The sequence below is a fragment of the Pseudomyrmex gracilis genome, unplaced genomic scaffold (assembly GCF_002006095.1).
Source record: "Pseudomyrmex gracilis isolate BER0280 unplaced genomic scaffold, ASM200609v1 scaffold_3, whole genome shotgun sequence".
Classification (NCBI taxonomy): Eukaryota; Metazoa; Arthropoda; class Insecta; order Hymenoptera; family Formicidae; genus Pseudomyrmex; species Pseudomyrmex gracilis.
In genome coordinates this window covers 797,605-819,370 of record NW_018020587.1, presented here as the reverse complement: position 1 = coordinate 819,370, position 21,766 = coordinate 797,605, and the positions used below count along the sequence as shown (strand labels likewise).

At 39.2% G+C, this 21,766-nt stretch overlaps 1 protein-coding gene across 1 annotated transcript in view; it reads right to left on the bottom strand.

The window, feature by feature from the left end:
* LOC109854989 (receptor-type guanylate cyclase gcy-4-like) overlaps positions 1 to 21,412 on the bottom strand; it is a 31,342-nt gene extending 9,930 nt beyond the window's left edge. Inside the window, exon 1 of the mRNA XM_020428703.1 lies at positions 20,678 to 21,412. The gene's annotated coding sequence lies outside the window, so the exon portion shown is untranslated. The remainder of the gene's footprint in view (positions 1 to 20,677) is intronic.
* Between the last annotated feature and the right edge of the window lie 354 nt (positions 21,413 to 21,766).

The window sequence follows — 21,766 nt, the reverse complement described above, 5'->3', positions numbered from 1 at the left end:
ACATGTCAGCCACTGAAAGCTGTTACCGAACATCACAATAAAACATCTCATGAAATTATTATTATTGTTATTATTATTCACAGAAACTAATTCCGAGAAGACGAGCGAATCTAACCATACAGTGTATATGATTTTATGAAGTGTCTTACAAAGCGGAAAGAAGAAGATATGCCTGCGCTCTTCCGTCTCCTTCATGCCTTCCCTCCCACCGCACTCTTTTATTGTACGACCCGCGGCAGGTCAGACCTGTAATTTGACCTGAGATTAAGATTCCGATTAAGCTCATGGAAGTCGTGTATTTGCGAGATTCGCGTTTCATCCAACATAGAGCGTAATTCTCTGTTCCCTCTCCCTATCACCTCTTGTCCGTTCTTTTTTCACCAACTACCGGTACCCCGGACTTAACATGATTTTTGTTACCGCATTCGGTTTAGTCATGTTGCAAGGAAGAAATATTGTACGCAATACGTGCTGTTCGCAATTTATCATGCAACGTTCGCACGTCGGACAATATCGCGGTGTTATCGAGACGAAATGGTGCAAGGGCGATAGAGTCACGAGGGGTTACGGAGATATCGTAGGTAACATGTTCAGCCAGCGGGATACCGGTCCGATTTTATCTCCCCTTCGGCAATCGAGAAAAGGAGCGGCTTTTTTTGCAGTCGCGCGCGCGATAGCGCAATGCGAGGAGAAGGCGAGGAACTTCCGGTTTTCTATACACGAGGGCTGCGTTAGCCAAGCCAAGTTGTTGGGATCTTTAGTGGTACATATTCATGGCGCCGATGTGCACGATGATTCATGACTTCAGCGTATTCGGTCGGCAAAAACTTGAAGTTTGGCAAGTATGATAACGAAGCGTGGCTCGTTTTGCAGAAGAATCGAAAAAGCGATATAAATAAGCTTGGTATAAGGAAAGGTCACGTAAATAATTCTTATCCCAAAAAAAATATATAAAGTTGATTTGCGTTATCCTGATTATATTTTGCATTTTTATAATTAACATTTTTTGGTAAAACCAGAAAAAAAATTACAAATTTATACAACGTAGCTAGATGATACTGTATTGTGTGTTTTTGCCGCATTATAATTGTTAATTTGTGTTTTAATTTGTAATTTAAATAACATACGTGGCTGTAAATATCGCTTTATCACATTTAGTACCAAAGATTATACATGTACATGTATATATAAATATTATAAATATTATCATATAAGTTTGTGTTTTGTAAAAAACAAATATTTAATCGAAATGAGTGAAAATAATGTTACTTATAGACACGTACAATGTGTTGTATAACATAGTAGCGAAAAATACGAGAGACGAAATTCAAAAGAAAACGAGATATTTGCACATAATATTCGATGTTGGTGCAACGACGCTGTGAGTGCACCAAAGTTACGGATCGTTGCGTGCGGTTTCCCTCAACTCGCGAATTACGCGTTCAAATGCAAAATTGGCGTCGAGCAGCGCGGGAGTCGAAAAGTCCAGACTCGGTGGCGCCCGAATGCCGACGTCGCGACGTCTAAACTACGCTCGTATCTTCGGAAGATATAAAACTGCCATCGCATCTCGAAATCGGAACGGAATTGGGCACGGCAAATTTCGTCACGCTATTCGCCGACGATGTGCTTCTCTATTGCGATGTCGATGGATGGGCAGGAAGCGTGGATCGTGAAGCTTTCAAACGTGAATAACACGCGTCAGTAAACAATATCGATTTTGCGCATATTTAAAGAGTATGTAATAAATATTATAAATATCTAGTTTACAGATTGTCAATATACACACAGAGAAGCACATATTTTGCTCAAGAGAAAAAGAAGACTGCAAAATTCGTCGCGGTCATCTTGTCGGCGAGAAGAACGCGTATAAATGTCATCGCGACAATGTGCGACTCCGAAGCATCCATCTATTCAAATCAGCTTCGAAGAAACTGACAACGACGTTACATTCGTCAGTTCCGCTATTCGATATAAATCTGCCTTTCTAGTAGCGCGAAAGGAGAAAATAATTTATCTTGTCTCTTCGCGCGTGACGTATATTGTGAGATTTCCTCTTATGCCACACGACGCATCTACATTATCGTTCAAAATTTTGGAAGCAGTAAAATTATAATCTCGAAAAGAAAATCTCAATATCTCGAGATTCTACTTTTGTTATCATCTGTCAGATAATTGAGAGAATTTGCGTTAACACTTGTCAAATTAAAACTTTTGAGTGATAGTGTGTTACTAAAGCTTAAAACGTGAGAAAGAAGAAGAGAAAAATGTAAGTAAGTTAAAATTAGAGACAGAAAAATACGTATATATATCTTCTTCCTGACAATTTTCACAAGCGGATGTGTTAAATATATTTTAACTCCATTTGAATGTCGCGCTGTCGGTGAATTATGCAGGAAGCGGCGCGAAATATCGCGCCGGCATCTCGAGAGGTGAGCTACGACGTAGCGCGGTGAAGACAAGAAGCAAAGAAGATAAGAAAACGACCGAGAGAATGACAAAACGCGCCGATAATTTAGATGCACTACAGAAACATCGATACGCGCGCGTTTCGACCTACGCCCTCGTCTTATCACTCATGAATAAGACATTATTGGACACGCAAATCGGTTGAACTTTGCGCGGATGCTAAACTACACGCGGTGTCATTCAGAACTTTCGTTGCAAAAAATCTTTACGTAACGATTTCGCTTATTGAATATTCCCTCGCACGAGAGCGAACATTTTATCAAAAAATAGATTCATCTGTCTCTATGTGTGTGCGTATTTTTTTTAATCAAAATTACTGAGTTCCTGGTATTTTTTGGATCATTGTGATCATTAACTATATCAAATGTGAGGCTCTGAGATGAAGATTACACGCCGTAATGAGACAAATTTCTATATGTATTTTATTGTCATAAAACTCCGAAGAGAGTAATAAGTCACCAAAGGATGACATAAAATAAAATAAAATCAGCAATCTGAAACAACTTACAGTCGGTGGCACGTCGATCTCAAATAACACAACTGTGACAAAGCAACATTGAGTGGTAACAACATATATCCCTTACTCTAGGTAATTCATCTGACGCTAATGAATATAAATATTCACGAATATGTATATAAAACTGCAATGGCACATCGACTTGAATATTGCCGTAATCTCTGACCCCGACTGTGTACGTCGTATTAGCCTACGTAGTTTTGTTGCGTCATACGATAACATTTTAACATTAATTCCGTGATTGCCGGTCGAGATAAGCGAAAGGCTCGGAGAGTCGTCTCAGGTGGCAAAAAGAACGCGTTTTGCATAAGCGGAGGAGATCTCCGTTATCCTGGAGATGTTGGCTGTTGATAGGTGAACGAATATTTTAACAGCCGTGCACGAAAATGCAGGATGGCAATATACGCGCGCCACGCGACGTTGCGTGTGCATAAAAGTTGCACCGCACGACGACTACCACAACATGTTTTACGCCCCGTAATACTCGCATGAATGAAGTGAACTATGGCGGCTCCAAATATAAGCTCTGGTACACAGGAATGCACAGTCGTTCGGCATGCGTTTCATCTTTTATTTCCTCCACGAGAGAAACACGTGGCTAATTGGAACATACCGCGCACAATTGCGTAGTCGCAGAATTCTATCACAATTTAGATATCTTTTTACATCTCTTTTGCAATAATATAAATGTATTGATATAATTAAATAAATATTGAAATATATCTCAACATTCCTTAATTAGCTTTTTCGTAATCTTTTATTATTTTCTCGTCGCGCTGAATAATTCACAGCTATACAAGTCAATTACATTTTCGTGTTTCGCGCTGACTGCAACAGAACGTACTATTATAATGATAAATATTTTCCTTCACAAATGTTGACAACAAAACAATATCGACAAATCGTTGCGTTATTTTGTTCTTTCGAACTAATTGTTATCGATGTGGTTCGTTTTGTATTTTTGTATGTATGTACTCTTATGTAAATTTATCTATTCTTATTGACGCATAAAATTGTTTATGCAATACAGCCTGACCGTTATCGCGCGGAAACGCGACCGAATAAAACTACCATTTTACAAGCAAAACGTCATTGCACACACTTCATGTTAAAAACAGTATTTCCAGATATAGTATCCTATTAAAATAAAGAAAATACAACTCTTGCAGTTTATTTATTTCCTGTTTTTCACACTCAATATTTCTAAAAAAATAAAAATATTAAAATAACAAATAATATTTGTAACCCTTCTGGATCTAAAGGTCTTTTTCGTTTGGCATTTCTTTTCAAAAATCAAAATATAATTATGTAAAACTGTTTTTTAAATAAATAACAAAACATATTAATAGATACTTGAAAGAAGACGTCGTTTTTGCAAACTTTTTCAAATACTGTTGAGAGATATAGAACGATTTCATTATCTATGTTAAACAAGCAGAAGGAAGAACAATCTCTGACACGCGAGAGAGATGTTGCGAAATGATACAGCAAAATGATGTAATTTGCCGCAACAACAAAAGAATCTGATGAGATTTAGTCGACTGATGTCACAGTAGTGAAACTTTCGCGAAGATGTCGTCGCTGTTTCCAAGAGCTACCTGATATCGTCTTTCCGAGAAACAACACTTGGATATACTTGGATATACTTGAGAAATATTAGAAAATTACAACTATCTTAACGTGATTATTATACAGTGACATATGACGAAAAAATATCTCGTCGACGTCAGCCAATCGTGACGCGATGTAATAAAAAAAAGTGAGCGATTTTTCACGATTTGTCGCGATGACGCACGCAATGATCGCATGCGTTTGCTTAATTTATACTCGGATGAATACTTGAATGTATTATAAATGTTATCACAAGTCGCACACGTGCGCAATCTTGTCACCTTTGCTCGCTATTCGTCTATTTGAGCGCGTAAGAGTTTATTTTTTTTTTATTTTCTTTGTTCTACTTTGTGTACAATCTAATTATCTCTGTCGCGACTGATTATTATTTTCTCTTTCTTGTGAATAAAAAAGTTGCGCGTGTTCAAAGCATCGAATGACACAGATGTACGATCTATTTTTGGACAAAAAAGATATTCGCGCGCGCGAGGAATCAACTGTCAGTTATTGCGCATATGGAAAAACACTATAGCGCGAGATCGCAAGCGGAATCGCCCGCGCGAATTGCGGCAGAAGCGACTCGTTGGCGCCAAGCAGGAGGAGGGTAATCACGATAGGAATGGAAATCGCAAATCGCGCGCCGTCCGCCTTTCTTATCGGATATGTTTTTTTTTTGTCATTGCGGAAAGGCGTGCGCTTCCACGTACATAACAGGAAGAACCGATAATGAATGATACGATAATCGTTGATACGCGAAATTGATCGCTTTTATTAAAACTAAAGATTTCGTTAGCATTGAGAGAGCGTGACATGCAAGAAAATGCGACAATCTTCGGAAGAGATATTACTTTTTTCTATTTAATTTTTAATATATTTTACATCGTGTGTTTTGGTGTTGTTAATAACGTTGCGTTTGCATTTATAAATTTTATATTCTACATTTTTCACATTGCCTTCATTGAATGTTAATTATCACGTTGTTATCAGTTAGGGCAGCTGTGCTGCCGCACGCGAATAAGAAATGCGCATCGAATGCATCTTATAATTAACTTTTTGCCGTTGCGGAATCAACGGTTGTTCTACTATTTTCTCATGGCGCGTGAGTAAATATTTATCAGCCGTCGTGTTTCTGCTATATATCGATGACCGTTGCGGCAAGTATTCTAATTACGTAGTAGAAACGCAATCCGCAATCCTCGCGGTGTGTGAAGCTCTGCGCGTCTGACCAAGATTCTAGTGTGTACTAGAAAATGGAGATTGCTGGCGCTCGGCCACAATAACAAAAACAAGCAAACAAATCGTAAAACCCTGCACAAAGGTTGCGGTAAATTTGTTTCGAAAGATCTGTCATATATCAAAAGACATGTATATACATCGCGAGGATACATTTCATACTCTAGTGTAACCAGATATACTTGACATCTTATATATATATATATACAATCAATGCGCGAAATTGTGTGTGTACAATTCCGTTCTGATAAATAAATAATTGAAAATCAATTTTCTTTATTTTTCTGTCTTTACACTGTATCTAAAATCGATGAAACTGACTTATTTGTGTCAAAAAAAAAATGCAATCACTTTGAAAGCGAGCGACAAGAAAGCAAAAATTATAATCTATCGATCGATCGACCAATTGCACTAATCCGTCATGTTTCTCGACAAACACAACACCTCGTAAACGCATGCTCGGCGAAAGAAAAAAAACTACTAACATCGCGAGCGTGCAGTTTACGCGATATCGAGAATTGTTTGGACCTGATATTGATCGGCTATTAATGTGCTGATTATTAATGTGCAGATCAACGCGCGAATCGCTTTACAGTGTGCCGTGTCGAGCCACAATGTGACGTTGCACATCGCGGTGTCGTAAAAAGAAAAAAGAAAAGCCGCTACGTGCGCGCCCGACAATCGGCATAGATAAAAAGCGCGAAGCGCCAGCAAATCATGCACGCACGCACTTCAGTCTTATTGACGTCACGTCGTAGAACTTGTTTACCGCAAGTGAACATGATACAATCTGCAAACGATAAACATAAAATTTTCGTGCGCGCAATTTGTCCGTCGCAATTTTTCACCTGTCTTTCGGCCGGTATTTAACATTAATGTTATTTCTATTTATTCGCGGTTTTTTTAAACTATGATCATTAACATCGTATTAACGATGTATTTTGCGTAACTACAAAATACATACTACAAAATTGCTTTAACTCACACGTGCGTCACGACAAAATCTTGATTGTTTTATTTGAATTTTATTAAGAGCTACAACTTTTTTCATAGTAACATTTTTTAGATATATATGGATTTATAATACGGGTCTAGTATTTTTCTTACAACAGTTTGAAAGATTATAAGTAAATCAACAAATAGAGTAGTGCGTTTTTTTTATTCACATGATCACGCATTAGATATATGTAAAATGATTCACAGACGATATTTGAGGAGGAAACTTTCTTGTAAAGACGCTCTACTGTGTTTTGCTGGTGATCGATGTTGTTGATTTGCGAAGTAATCGCATGATTAGCTCATGATACGCGCATGTGTCGATTAATTTCCCGTTGCGGTATATCACGCCACAAAAATACATATACATATACACCTTGATCAAACGCACATAATCTATTCGCAGTTTTATTAAGATTCATTACTTTAAGAACATTCTTTTTTTTCTGTATATTTCTGTAAATTTTCTTTTTGTACTATTTCATTACATCTTTTTGTTTTTAATTTTATTTTTATTTTCAGGTTTTTTTTCTCTCTTATTTGCTCAACATGTTCAGTATTTAATTTTATTGCAATATTTGTTTGTGTTATTTGCGCTTCAGAGAATTTTAATTCAAGGCACAAATAAAGTTATCTATTTATCTGTCTATCTATCTAACGTACATGAGTGGCGTTTGCTAATAGGCTACTACAGGTCCGGATGCGTTTAAAATATTGAGCACATTAATGAACAATAAATGCGTCAAGAAATATCTATACTCTCTTATGCGATCCCGTTACGGCCGATCTATGTGTGCGATCCGTTATGGCAACACATAATCTGCGCGAGGAAATATGCAGATTCGTTGAAGAGTTTTGCGGAAAATCGGCGCCCCGACGAATTGATCCGAAGATCAAACTCGTCACGGACGGATCTTCGCGAGAACTGTTTGTCTAAAGCAGCGAGGCGCGTAATGCTAATAATTACAAGCCAGCAGCGGTACATCAGCCGCGAGATAGCAATTTTCTCGCGAAACGACTGCATCGCAAAAGGAATGCGCTGTGATGTTGCAATGATTTTGATGAGCCAAGTGTGAACGTCGAAAGTTTTTTTCTACAAAGGAGCTGATTTATAGCGTCGCGTTTTTCTCGCTTACTCATTCCGCGTCACGTAAATACTCAGCAAAAATTTCTTCTTCGTGAGGAATTCCATTGAGAAAGAACTTCTTTACTTTTGTAACACAGTCGAATCTCGCAAATTCGAAAATCTGTATAATTCTCGAATTTTTTATCAATTCTCTACAGAAAATATCTAAAATAAGTCGAGGAAAAATTTAAATTTTATCTAAAAAAGTCAAATTTTTTTCTAGAACTCGAATTATATATATATATTTTTCATTTCTTTGAGATTCGAAATAATAAAATTTAACTTATGGGCCGGTATTTTTGCATATTTTTTTTGGTAAACACTGGTTTGTCTATTAATGCTATAGTTCCTTCGGATACATCAGAGACCTCGCAAAATGAATTTCAGACACGTTCAAGGATACATAAACTCGTTCCTTTTCCGTTTGTGTGTTTCAAGTTTCAGGTTTCACGCACACAAAACAGAAGCTCGATTCTTCAACACGCAAAATTACTCCTATTTCAAGTCTTAAAAATTCTAAGACAATTAAGAAACACTTCTCAGATGAAAAGTGAAAAGTAATTTGTTTTTTGCAACTTTCTTGAGGAACGGTGTCGGAAGGAGAGAAGCCAGATTTTCACGCGCTGTGATTTTATTGCCGCGGAGGAATAGAAAGCTCTCGTGCGTGACAACAAATCGCTACGTTGGATACGGACGATCGCTTCTAGCTTGACTTCTGAGCTCATCGACCGGTTAACCTTGTCTGTACGTGCGAGCATCGGAGAAATTGCAGATCTTGTGCGAGATCGCTCACGAGGCTGACCGAAATGTGCACGTTTCGACCGCACAAAGCGCTCGTGCGCGTGTATCATTTACACACACACATTCTCCATATGAAGTAAACGGGTTACCATAATTTTTCATTCACCGCACGTGGCACGCGTTAGCGATATGCATAACATGAACATAAAATAAAACCGACATTTAATTACACGATTCAATTAAGTTTTAAGCATGAAAAATCGATATTTGTTGGCTTGTTAAATGGATATTTTATGTGAGATAATGATACAATATTCCATTAACCTCAAGTTTATCAATTAAGAGAAAAAAAGTAGACAAATAAATAATCTATCTTACTTCCTCGTCTTGTTTTCTAAAAGAGAGCGATGATATATTTTTTAATATTTTTTACGCGTATCTTCTTTGTTCGAGCAACTCATACATACACATGTTCACCGTGAACGAACAAAACATTACCATCGTACTTGACCCTTGCGCACTCACCGCGACACGCGCGCGCACGCATATTATTCCTAGCAGATAGCTCGGCCTGTAAACCACCACCGGCGCGTTTACCGCGACGTCATTTTTCGCGTTCCATCGTAAACTGCATCGATTCCGCCGACCTCCCACGCCGTGGATATAAAGCAACAGCGCGCGCGATGCACAACTTGGTTTGCTCCAGGCGTATTCAAACAAACTTTCCGCGACGCACGGCGCGATTCATGGATTTTGCGGTGATGCAAGTTTCTCCGTACTCTTCTCATGCAAATGACCTAGACCTGATGTGTATTCGCGACATGCGAAACATTTATATTACACATATCATTGATTATTAAACATAAAATAACGAAATTTTTTCACGCGCTTATCTATTCACGTTTCAAAACACTTAGCAATCTTACTTAGCGCAGAGAATAAAAGCTTAATCGCACGAAGGAAGTAAACAAGCTCATTTTATTTCTCGATTCGAAGACGCGCACGTCCTCTTGTTCTTTATTATCGATCATTTACTGTGTCAGAGATTGATCGCGCGGCAAGTACATATATTACAAAGTCACACGGATGATGAAAGGATCGGCAACACGAGACACGGACATTGAGAAAGAGAGAGAGACCGCTCGCGCTTATTACGCCGCTGCGCTCATTCGTAATCGGTGATTAATTCCGGTCGGCATCTCACGTGGTCTCGCACGCCCGCGCACTCAAAGTGCACCTACGTGGCGGCGGCTCTTATGCGTCCGAGTCCAAGGCTCCCGTGAATAACTGCAAACTTACTTACGCGGCGGAATGCGCGCGGCGGCGGTGGTTCTCTCGGTCGCGTAAACAAGTTTTCGCGTTCATGCCCGCGCCGCGTAGCGATCCCTCATAAGCGCGTGGGCTGTGCGTGAGGACACGTGCGCCGTTTGATGTGACGCGAATGCCAGAAAACGAGGATGCAGCTGTCCGTACGAGTATAGGATGCATTCAGCACCGACGCAATGGGCTTTAGCACCCTTCACGAGGCTCTCTATTCTTGGCTCTTTATTCTCTCTTTTTCTCTTTTATTTTCTCTTAGATTTAATAGGAATATTCCAATTTTTCCAATTAATCGTACGGATATAGTTTGCTTTCTATTATAATATATTCGGTTTTATTTAACGAATGTTTTTTATTGTCCACTTTTATTAATTCATAATTTTCCTAATTGTTACTATTTTTTTTAGCAGATGAAAACTCAGTACGAATGGAGACGTTTTATGATACTAGTTTTGAAACGTACTGGACAGAAATATTAAAAAATTCAGAATTATGAATAGTTATTGTTTAGTTATAAAACGTTATCTGCATGATAATAGAAATATTGCCGTAAATCGGCCCTGGGTGCACCGCATACTTGAGAGAGCGCGCCGATCGCGAGACGTATCAGTGCACCGTTGCGCGACTTGGCATGCTCGCAGTGCGGCACAGGTCAATAGCGAACGTACATAGTGCCAAACGTTAGGAATAGACACAAAAGGCGACGCGGTGCCGTCGGCGAACAAAACAAATGGCCGACTGAGAAAAATTCGGACGTGATAAGAATACGCAAGACCACGGAGTTTTATGTGACTTGCTGATTCTTCTTGTTTGCAATTTTATTACGTTATAGTTCAACACAATATTGCGCGCACGTTGATTCTAATATATTACTTGTATTAAATTTAATCGTAAAATACGATCGTTTGTTTCTTTCATCACGCGTCTAATTGGCCGACCAATTACACTATACAGTAGCGACCAAATTTTCCTCGAACGACTCAACACGGTCGGACAAATATAGTCTCGTTCGACGACGACGACGAGCGAGAATTGGGCGGACCGCAGGTCTCTCTGCTATACACGAGGATAGACGCCGTCGGTTCACGGCGTGTCAAGGACAGAGCGGCTATTTCGCGCGAGCCAGGTGTGGGTGGAGTGCATCGACCTGCTTACTTGCATACTTATATATCCGCCTGTGCAACAGCGTCCGCCGTTCGTTGTATATGTGTAACTGCTGCAACACTCACCGACGTGGTATGCGCGTAGCTCACCCGGAACGCGAGAGATAGCGACTTTAGGGCCGGAGAGAGGCCTTTCCTCCTCGACACACACACACACCTTTCCACGACTAAGAGCTGCTGCTCGCTCGGAAAAACGCATTTACAAACGCGGTCGACGAAACGCACTTTCCAAGAGTTCTCGCGGCTCACGTAAAAGAATGTATAATGGGATTCTTTACGTTCCTTTTAACGAGATTTACGATTTCCGAGAAACTTGCGGCCGTGAAAATCACGTGGGTCCAATTAGACCCGAGCGTAAAATGATCAAGTTTCCGTGCATATCTCTCACAAACGATGAAGTTTTATATTACATTATCTAATCGCGCAGTGGTTTATCTCGGATTTCCCGTCCAGTACTAAAAATGAGAAAAGACGACAAGTAATTGAAACATACACAAAGAATTTGCTATTCTTGATGAAAGTAGCGATTAACCCTGGTCAGTGCGCGGCCGGTAGATACTCTCATTGTCAGATAAAGTTTTGTTGCGCCTGAAGAGATAAATCACACCGCCGTAAGAGGTGTGCGCGCTCTTGATCGTGAAAATCTCACACGGTGCAAAATTCCATTGGGTTTTACAAAAAGTGACGCATAAAATAGAAAATTTTATAAACAATAATTTTTCTCAGCAAAATTCCACGTGCGTATCTGTAAGTCGGCGTGCGAATCAAAAGATGCGTTGTGAGATATTTTCGTCAATTTCCGACGTTGCAACCTTACCGGCTAAATCCGGCGGCGATCAGAATTGCCACAGTTACTTCTGCGCTGTAAGTGGACAATGTAAGATCTATCACCGTATAGAAAGGGCATTCTGTCGTGCAAGTCTCTATGTACATATGTATACGCTGCTGCCGGATGGCGTAGACGAGTATCGCTGCCGCGTTTGGCAGCCGACGTGATAGCGTACGCGTGCCAACGACGTCGAGGCCAACGCAGTGCGTCGTCATAATACGAAAAAATTCGCGCGTGCACAAAGTGAAGACCGCCTCTTGTAGTTCCTCGTCGACGAGAATCTGAACCGTTCATTCGAGGAAAACTGTGCGGACGAAATGCGTATCATTTTTTTTTAGTCATTTTACAACAATCGTATAATTTAAACAAAAGCGTGAACAGCTAGTTTTTTTCTTCTTACTACTACTATTATTGTGTACTATACAAAAAACCGTCCTACCGAGCTATTTTTCGTCTCGAAGTTTTAATTGCCAATCACGAGAATAATTAAGAAGATAGTAATTATAGATAAGAAAAAAGATAATTGTTCACGTCCTGGCACTGTCGTGCAGAACCGCAGTTGAAGAGAATGACCGAGAAAATGGCACGATGAGAAAATGCCGTCTGTCGTCAGCACAGATGAGCCGGACGACAGAAATAGCGTAATATGACGCTGTATATGGGATTCGAAGCCGCTGCGAAAATCGGTAAAAGCTAGTCTACAATGAAGGTAGTAGGAGTAGAGAGTAAATCATTTTTCGGTGAAATAACAACGGGAATAACGAAATGGGCAATTCTCATTTCGCACTGTTAGCGACTACTGCCTTACTGTTAGCCAATGAAAGACGCGTGTCAAAAAACGCGAAATAATTACTTGTATAAACAAAAATGAAATAATTCCAAGAACCTTACTTTTTATTCTATACTGCTTACTTCCATTGTAGACGGCCCTTAAGACTGACGTTGCACCATCGCGGATGCACGCAGAGCACTTGCATTTTTGACGCATCCCGTGCGACGCAACGACGTGACCGACCAGCTGATCGCGCTGCGTCACACGAATATGATGCTCGTCGCCGTTTTTGGACCGGCAAGTAATCAACTTTTCGCGAATACGTATTCTTAGGTCATGCAGCGTCCGATAGCAGGAAAGATACATGCGACGAATTTTCCCGCGCGAGATGCAACGTGTAAAAATAATACTTCTTTGTTTGTTATGTATTTTTCTTCTCTCGCAGCTGAACAAATAGCCGCAGCTCGAAAACAACAATTACGATAAAGGAAGAAAAACTTCCGCAAATTACATATGAATTGCAGTGCAATGCAGAGTGTTGCGAGATAACACGAATCCTCCTGTGTGCAGACGTCTTTCTCTCTCTCTTCTCTTGCATGTTTACATGTTTGATTTACAAGTATTGTTAAGTATTGGCAAAACTCTCGATGCTGACGGGATCTCCGTAGAAAGATGCAAAGACTTTATCGCGGTATTAAATTACAAACTGCTTATGTTCGACAATGTTTATTCTTTACGACAGCTCTCTTTCACGTGAAATACACTGAAACTTCATTATACTCGTCAAGCATATTACGAACTGCCTCCGGAGTAAAACGTATGATCATAAATACGACAGCTTTGTAGCCGCGCTTGCCTCATAATGACATTGTTGTAACCGCGGCTCGCCGTTTTGCATGACTGATACGAGCGGATTGTTTCAAGCAGTAGTTCACACCGGCAAACCGTTACGCTCGTGCATGACCGCGACTTCGGTTCCGCGGTAAAAGTCTGACTCGCAACGCTCGAAAGGAAAAGATACTTCGCTCACATTAAAATCAGCAAATAAAAACAAATTTAATTTAAGAGTCAAAAAGTAAGATTTCTTGAAGTTATCATATAAAAATTTTATAAGTAAACATTTTTTTCAAAGGTTGTTAAACAATATGTGAAAAAAGATATAAAAAAATATATTTGCGCGCCTCAATGCGTATTTTATATAATTCTCTTTTTTTGCAATTCTTTAAAAGACATATATCTATATTAGAATTAATATTAATTACATATTTAATCGCATCCTTTCATTAAATGTGTTCATACGTATGTTATTACAGTTGGATCGTACATGTGTAACTTAGATTCGCGCTGTCATTAGAAGTCGAATAATCAATGACGTGTGACGTTGTCTTCATCGATACTTCTTGTCTTATCGGTATCGCGATGATAAATTGAAGCAAAACACAATGAAGATAAATGTATTATGTATTGAACATACCCACCTCGAAAGTGCTTCAAGGCACATGCAAAGTATATATGGAATATTGCAAATGTTGAATAACAAACTTTTCAGACTTCACCGATAACTACTTGTTTTTTTTTTTTTTTTTCATTATCTACATTCTAAATATCGACGTTTCAATTAATAAATGTTACATGTAGTTACTTTGTGTAGTAAACATTTTATGCATATATTATGCATTATACTTCTGTACAACATTGTTACACTTTCTACAAAAAAATCGAAGAGAAAAATAGTCGCACAATTCAAGGAAAGTTTCTCAGACTGTCTGCGCAAGAATCGAGACGCGCAGCTGCCAGCGCGTCAGTGGCCGCGCTTAATTTAATTCGGCGACACATACATGCCTCCGTCGGCGCCTATAAACGGACAGTCGCAGATACAAACTTCACTTCCGGGCGCCTAGAACAACTCGTCTAGAGTCGCTTGCTTACTCTCTCTTTCTTTCTCTATCTCTCTCTTCGCAACTTCTTGGATAGTGATGATACGCATCATCCTCTCTTCACGCGTCATCGTCATCATGTGCCATGTCAACGTGACTCACAAGCTTACCTGACAAATATTTTAAAATAATCTCGACGGTTTGGAAGTTTCAGGAATTCGTTTCGAATACTGAATATTTATTCGATGAGATAACTGTTAATTTTATTACGCCTGAATGAAAAATTTTTATAGACAAAGATTTACATTCAATGTGGAAATTATTAAAATGCTTAAATGTCAAATAATCTACCGCTAAATACGCACGTGTGCTGACGATTTTGTGTCGTAAAAATTAAAAGAAATGATCATGTGTCATTATTTTATTGTAAGTCACCAAAGATTTGTGGCAAAACCGTGCGTTCTTTAACGCGCGCAAGATGATATCTTTATTAGAAACCTATGAAGCACTCGGTGTTGTGTATCGCGTGTAATTATCAGCACGTAGGTGAGTGTGAATCGTCGTTCTGCGTTCATTAAAAAAAATGTTACTTGTTTACGTCGATACGTCAAAAAAAAATGTCTCGTCATGCGTGATAACCGACACAGCCGCGTATACCGCTCGGCTTATAAACGCGCATAATTATCGGGATCGAAAATATTTGAGTATTTGCTGTAAGGTTAAAAAAACATCAAGGCTTTTATGTAATTCTAACGACAAGAAAATCCATCACGAAGCTAATCTTAAAGTTCAAGCGAGACGACATTATCACGCCCAAGAAAGTCATCGATTTGATAAGGTAAATGGAACGTTTAACTTTGCGTAAGGAACGATCGGACAATTACGGTCGTCACATATGTTATAGGAGCGGTAAATAAGTTTCCTTCCACCACCTTTGCGATCAGGCTTAATAATCGAACATCTAACAGAGCGCAACGTACAAATGATTAAGAGGATCTTAACTATCGCCGCCGCTAATGAAAGCGATTCGGTACGAACGGACGGAACGTCTGTGAATTCGTCGCAGTGTAGACAGCAGAAATGCTATGTAATTATAAACTAATAAAAACACAGAGCGCATATACATAAGTATTTTTTAAAGTACATGTCACAAACTCACCCGATGTAATTATCTTATTTATACGTAGCAATTCTGTTTTAAGATTTTAGAATGAATCATCGGCTATATTCAGTAATTGTTTTTTTTTTATTTACGAGACAAACAGATCTCTTAAAGTTTTATGCAATCACTCGCTCGGAAAGTATAATACGTATAAAAATTATTCCGTGCGAGCAGTGTATCTCCGTCGCTATATCAAGTTGTTTTTCTCGACAAATTTAATTACGTAAGTCCTCGATCGCGCGTGTCGGGCCGATTATGCGGTTTAATTTCCTTTTCTTTTTCTTCTCTTTTTAACAATCAAAAAATTTTGTATTAGGAAGATATATTTTATGTATATATATGTATATATATGTGTATATATATATATATATATATATATATGTACACATGTATTACAGTATTCTCTTTGCGATGTGTGTGTGTTCTTTGCGCGTCTTACATAAGAGACGACGGAAAACACTCATCCGGCAGAAAAATACGCATCGGTCAATGCCGAAGCGCGGCGGCATCGTTATTCGTGCATCAGTCTAATAATTCTGTTTGTTCCAGCGGACGATGTGCGCGACGCGACGTACATACAGTCGTCCGACTGACTCACACGCTCGCGACTCGCGCGCGTGTCCGCAACCCAGATCCGATTTTATCTCCGCCGGCTGCAACGCGCTTGGTGCATCTCGCGCCATTACGCAGCTTCGAGAAAAACAGCCTGTCATCGCGTACGAGAGCTTTCTCGCGAGTGGATCCGTTTCTTTGTGAGAAAGAAAGCTCATTGAATGAAAATTCGCACTCACGATCGGCGATTTTATGAGCATTCGGCATGTCGCATCGCTCAAACTCTGACCTCTGAAACTTTTTTTCTCTGTCTGTTACATGTTTTATTGTATGAACTGTAATTTTTTTCGTAACTTTTAAATTGATATAGATGTGATTATTTTAAATTAAAGATGGTGTGTGTTTGTGCGTGTGTGTGCGCGCGCGTTTATATTGTAAGATGCGCGAAAGCACAACTTTTCCAAAAAACAATTTTGCTAAACACAATGTTACACCAGACACAAAACTTTACTTACAAATGTCTCTCAGTTCTATCACTTTAGTTTGTACAGTTCCGAGTTTGCCTGCACACTGCCTGTTCTTTTTGCCGGAACGGTATTTATAAAACTTATTAAGAAAACTAGATATTGGTGTAATAAATACTAGATATTTTTAAGTATATGAGTCAGTAAAATAACAAACATATATAATACAAATTTCTAAAGAGTTGATGTGTGTGTGATCGTTTTTTATAATATAAACATAATTATCTTATATGTATATTTTATATATATATATATATATATATATATATATATATATGTACACATATATTTTATATTTACATATGTATATATACGTATATAGATAAGATTGTGGATGAAAGTCTATAGTTTACTTTCTCTTTTCATTCTGTTTTGTTTTTTTTTTTTTCATATTTCGGGTAAATGCGTATCTTGATCAGGTTCGTGACTCGTGTTGATCACGAGGAAAAACAAGAACGTAAATGCACGGCACGTGATGTCAACGGGGTCGCCATTTGCGTGCGAAGCACAGCACGCGTGTGCATTCGTGTTGTGCGTGTTGCACTCTTTCCTCTCGCATAATTAATGTCTTCACACGTAGAATGAAAGGTAGCGTCGACTTAAAACACCTTTGAAGTAAATCGAAGAGAACTTAGTCGTGACTCTTTGCACGCTCAAACTCTCCGAATTGCGTCGCAATTGGGCTCCAAGAAAGACACAGATAGCCAGAGAAAGAGAGAGAGAGAGAGAGAGAAAGATGTTAAGCAATGCACAGTGAAGCAATCGAGATGCACAAGATAAATGGAAAGCCTTAACAGCGCAATTGGAAGTGCGAACTGCGCAAAATCAATATCGTTCGTAATTTGCGAAAGCGAGTGCGCACGGAAGAAAGAACGCAAATTGGGCTGACGCAAAGTGAACCTCCGATCGCGCAAACAAGATGCTCGTACGAATGTGAACACACATGACTTAACAGTATTGAAATAATTTCTGTTCGTTATTTTGAATTTTAAATTGTAATATTCGCGCCAATTCCATTTTGTGTGTGCGAGAGTACATATATATATATACACGTTGCTGCGTACATTAAATTTAAACTGACAAATTATACATAGTTAAGCGCGTTATCTGTGCTCGCGCGTATGTTGCGCGTAGCGCATCGAACGACCTCGGAGAAAACTGAATCGATTAATTCTAACACAAAAGGCGCGTTGTATTTACAACGTCTTTTTTCCCTCCCGAACGAATCATATCCGCTCGATGCCGGTTTCGTTCCGATCGAGTGGTATCGCGACAATGACTATCACGGGCAAGGTCGTGCGATCGGAGTGAACGGAGGCGGATCTCTCGAAGCGGGAATTAAAGAAAAAAAAAAAAAAATTATACAAAAGAAAGAGAAACGCCATGTGTGTTTGGTATGAGTTGCTATTTTCAGTAAAATATACGGAGTCCCGCATTTTTATTTCCAGATGATTTTGCTGCTAATATAAAAATTTCTGTGGTTGCAATATAAATCAATACACAATTACTGAACATTAATTGTAACTCCAAAATTCTACATAAAGAGAAAATAATGTTCCTGTTTTTCCATTATTCAAATCTGAAGATATAGGCTTCTCGCGTGCGGGCACAGATACCATACTTCACTTCCGAGCGTTTCTAATCGCCGCGCGTTTTTATGTCGCGCTGCACGATGGATAATAAATGCGTCGACAATGATAAACGCACCGCCCAACTACTGTCGCGTACGTTCGACATACATACGTCAAATGTGCACGTGTACGTCAAGAAATTCGCGAAATTGTTTTCACCGTTGTGAGAGAATGAAGTACGCGCGCTACCTGTCGCGAATTCGCACTTTTCATTCAAACAAACTTGTACAACAGATCGCTTCGAGGCGCAGAAATCAAATACGTTCTGTAGCGAATTAATTTCACATGCTGGCCGTCGATTGTTTATTTGCGCCAAATTTGTCGAACGGCAATATCAGCGCAAGTTGACTCAATTTGTCTCGCGTTTTCAATGCACTTCGCATCCTCCGCCGCTGCCGCAGTTGTATACACGTCACGTCACAAGCCTGCGAGATAATAAACACGGATCGAGCAATGAGTGCGAATTAAATAATGATTGACGTCGCTCGTGACGTTTAACTCCGTGTTTGTGAAGATGAAATTGGAATTAAATGAGAAAGATAATTAAAAGAATCGATTACGAAAGAAGATTATTAGAAACAGTTTCTAAATACGATAACTAAAGTAAACATATAGTTGTTTCAACGTTTTACGTAGTTGACTTAACCTCATAGTGTAATCATTGTGATAACATACGTTGTGTAATCACAATGTATATTTAATAGTCACAAAATTGAGAGTTTTTCTGTAACATAACGCTTTTCACGTTGCTGGTTTTACTACATTGTTATTTAAAATTTCTTTCATTTATATAGTACGATTTGTGCACTATATACTATATGATTTTTGCATTTGTTAGCAGTACTATGCCAATAATTCTTATTCCTAACTAGTTCTTGTTACTAGCATTGTGTCTGAAATTATTATAAATATGAGAAACGATCGGATGCGTACTGCCAACAAAATTGGACGACTTATTGTCGCACAAGTTCATAAATTTTCTCTCGTTAGTTTCTCTTAACATAAGGGTTAATATATGTAACTCGAAGACGCTATTGCGCGCTCGAGCATGTCTTACGGAAACGTCTACCACGTCTATAACGCTGTCGTGTGGCGAAAAGTTCACTGACTTCCCTTACACGCGGCGATGACTTATTTTTTTGTTTATTCCGTTTTTTTTTTTTCAATCAACATGTTAACATAATTTCAAATATTTACAATATCTTCACCATTACCTGAGATTTTTTCCAGAAATTTATTCAGACTATTTTTAAGCAGATGTTAAAAACGTATGGCATGTTGGAAATAAACATACTTTTTAAACATCGATTCGATCTAAAGTTCTATGACAAATCGCCAATAGGTTTGCTGAAAGTGAGATGTGTAATATTTCCGGTACTTTATTGGAACGAACTTTATTGTTACTCGTATGCGAGTTAGACGAGTCACGCACTTATATTTACGAGAGACAGTAACCCTAACAATTCCGCAAAGTGCGCGCCAAATGGTTTTATCCACATTTCACGTCGTCTCGCTTGGAATTGACGATACAACAGTTGCAAGCAACATAAATATAGCATGCGAATCGAATTCTTTGTTATGTTATTTTAGCGCTTATTGTTTTCTTGATTGAATTGTTATTTTTTAAAATCACGTAATTTTTCATTCAAAAAATACTAATTATTTCAAGTAATCGAGATAGACTTTTTCAACATTTTACGAACTTAAAGCACAAGTGATAAATTCGATACAGAAATATATGGTATCTTTATTATAGTTTCCAAATAGAATATAAAAATATTGCGTTATAATATAATTTTCAATTTAATATGTATCAGAATCATAATTCAAATTCAAATTTTCACGTTGAATCAACATTGCTTCAAGAGCAATCGTAAATTTTTATGACGCTGGGATATATTAACTTCTCGTTGGCAATAACTTTCATTTTCACGCTCTGTAGGAAACTTTCTACGAACATTCCCGTTATGTGTGATGAAGTTTAACTAAAGATAAGATGGTGAAAAAAAAAAAAAACTCGATTCTCGAACATGGCGATAATTAACTTAATTCGACGCGTAAATTGAAGCGTTGCGATCGAACTCGCGTACAAATAGCAGCTGAGAAATGCCGTGGATGAAACAAATGTACGTAGAGTATATAACGATAACTTACCTTATCGTTACGGGGAAGAAATTTCAACAAGGCGCCCTTTCACACCTCCTTCAAACGCGCAGCCGCAACAATCAACGTGTGTCGTGGATCGACGGCGCTCTCTTGTATACGAATCGAAATCACCGCATCGCACTCGCGCGCACGATTATTACGTATCCGCTTGTTTGTGTTATCCCAGAGTCTTCCTTGATTCTCGTCGCCGTGAGCGCGAAAACAGCTTGTTTGTGCTCTGATAGAGAGCAGACGACATTTAAAGATCCGCGGGCGAGGCCGCGCTTCTGCATCGATTGTCGTTGCGCCGGTGCATCTGCACTTTTCACATGCTTTTCGTCATGCGCTTTATCTAATCGCGGCAAATTCGGCATATGTCAGTTCGTTTGGCACGCTCGTAATTTCTCTCTTATGAGGAAAATGTAACACACTTGTCCACATGTAAGATTATACGTGTGCTAGATATCTTCTTTCCTTCCTCTTATCTTATCGTTTAACTAAAAACAAATTCTTCACTTGTCCGCGCTCAGAACAAAATTTAATTGTTGTCACTCTCGAGACGAAATTTCGTTTTATTTAATATCCGCGAAGAAAATTTCAACTTGCTAAATCGCTCTCGAGAAACGACGCGAGAGAATAACATCCAAGAACGTTCACTCGGCGCAACGGTTGGCGCGACACTGACAATTGCGAATTGCGTATCGGTCAAAGAGAGGCGCCGCAGCGCGCGAAAAGACGCGGTCGCGCAATCGCGTGATCGCCTACGCTCGCTGTACCTCGCGCGATGCGCTCTCCTTTCTTTCTGTCTTTTTCTTCCTCTTTTGCTTTGCAACCTCCTGCTTCTTCTCTTCCTCCTCCTCCTCGCGCATCGCCAGAATTAGACAAAAGAACGGAACTCCGCGCATTCCGTTTGAAAGAATCACAGCGCACGTTGCCCGATGTACTTGAGATTCCGTCGTGTACGTAGTACACGTTACGGAGCAATGAATCGGTTTTGCCGAGAGAAGAAGAGAGGATTCCCCCTCCATCCGCAGTTCTCTTTCACCTGTCGGTCTGGCTCACGGAGCGGAGTGAAACAGCGCGTAGTAGGGAAACATT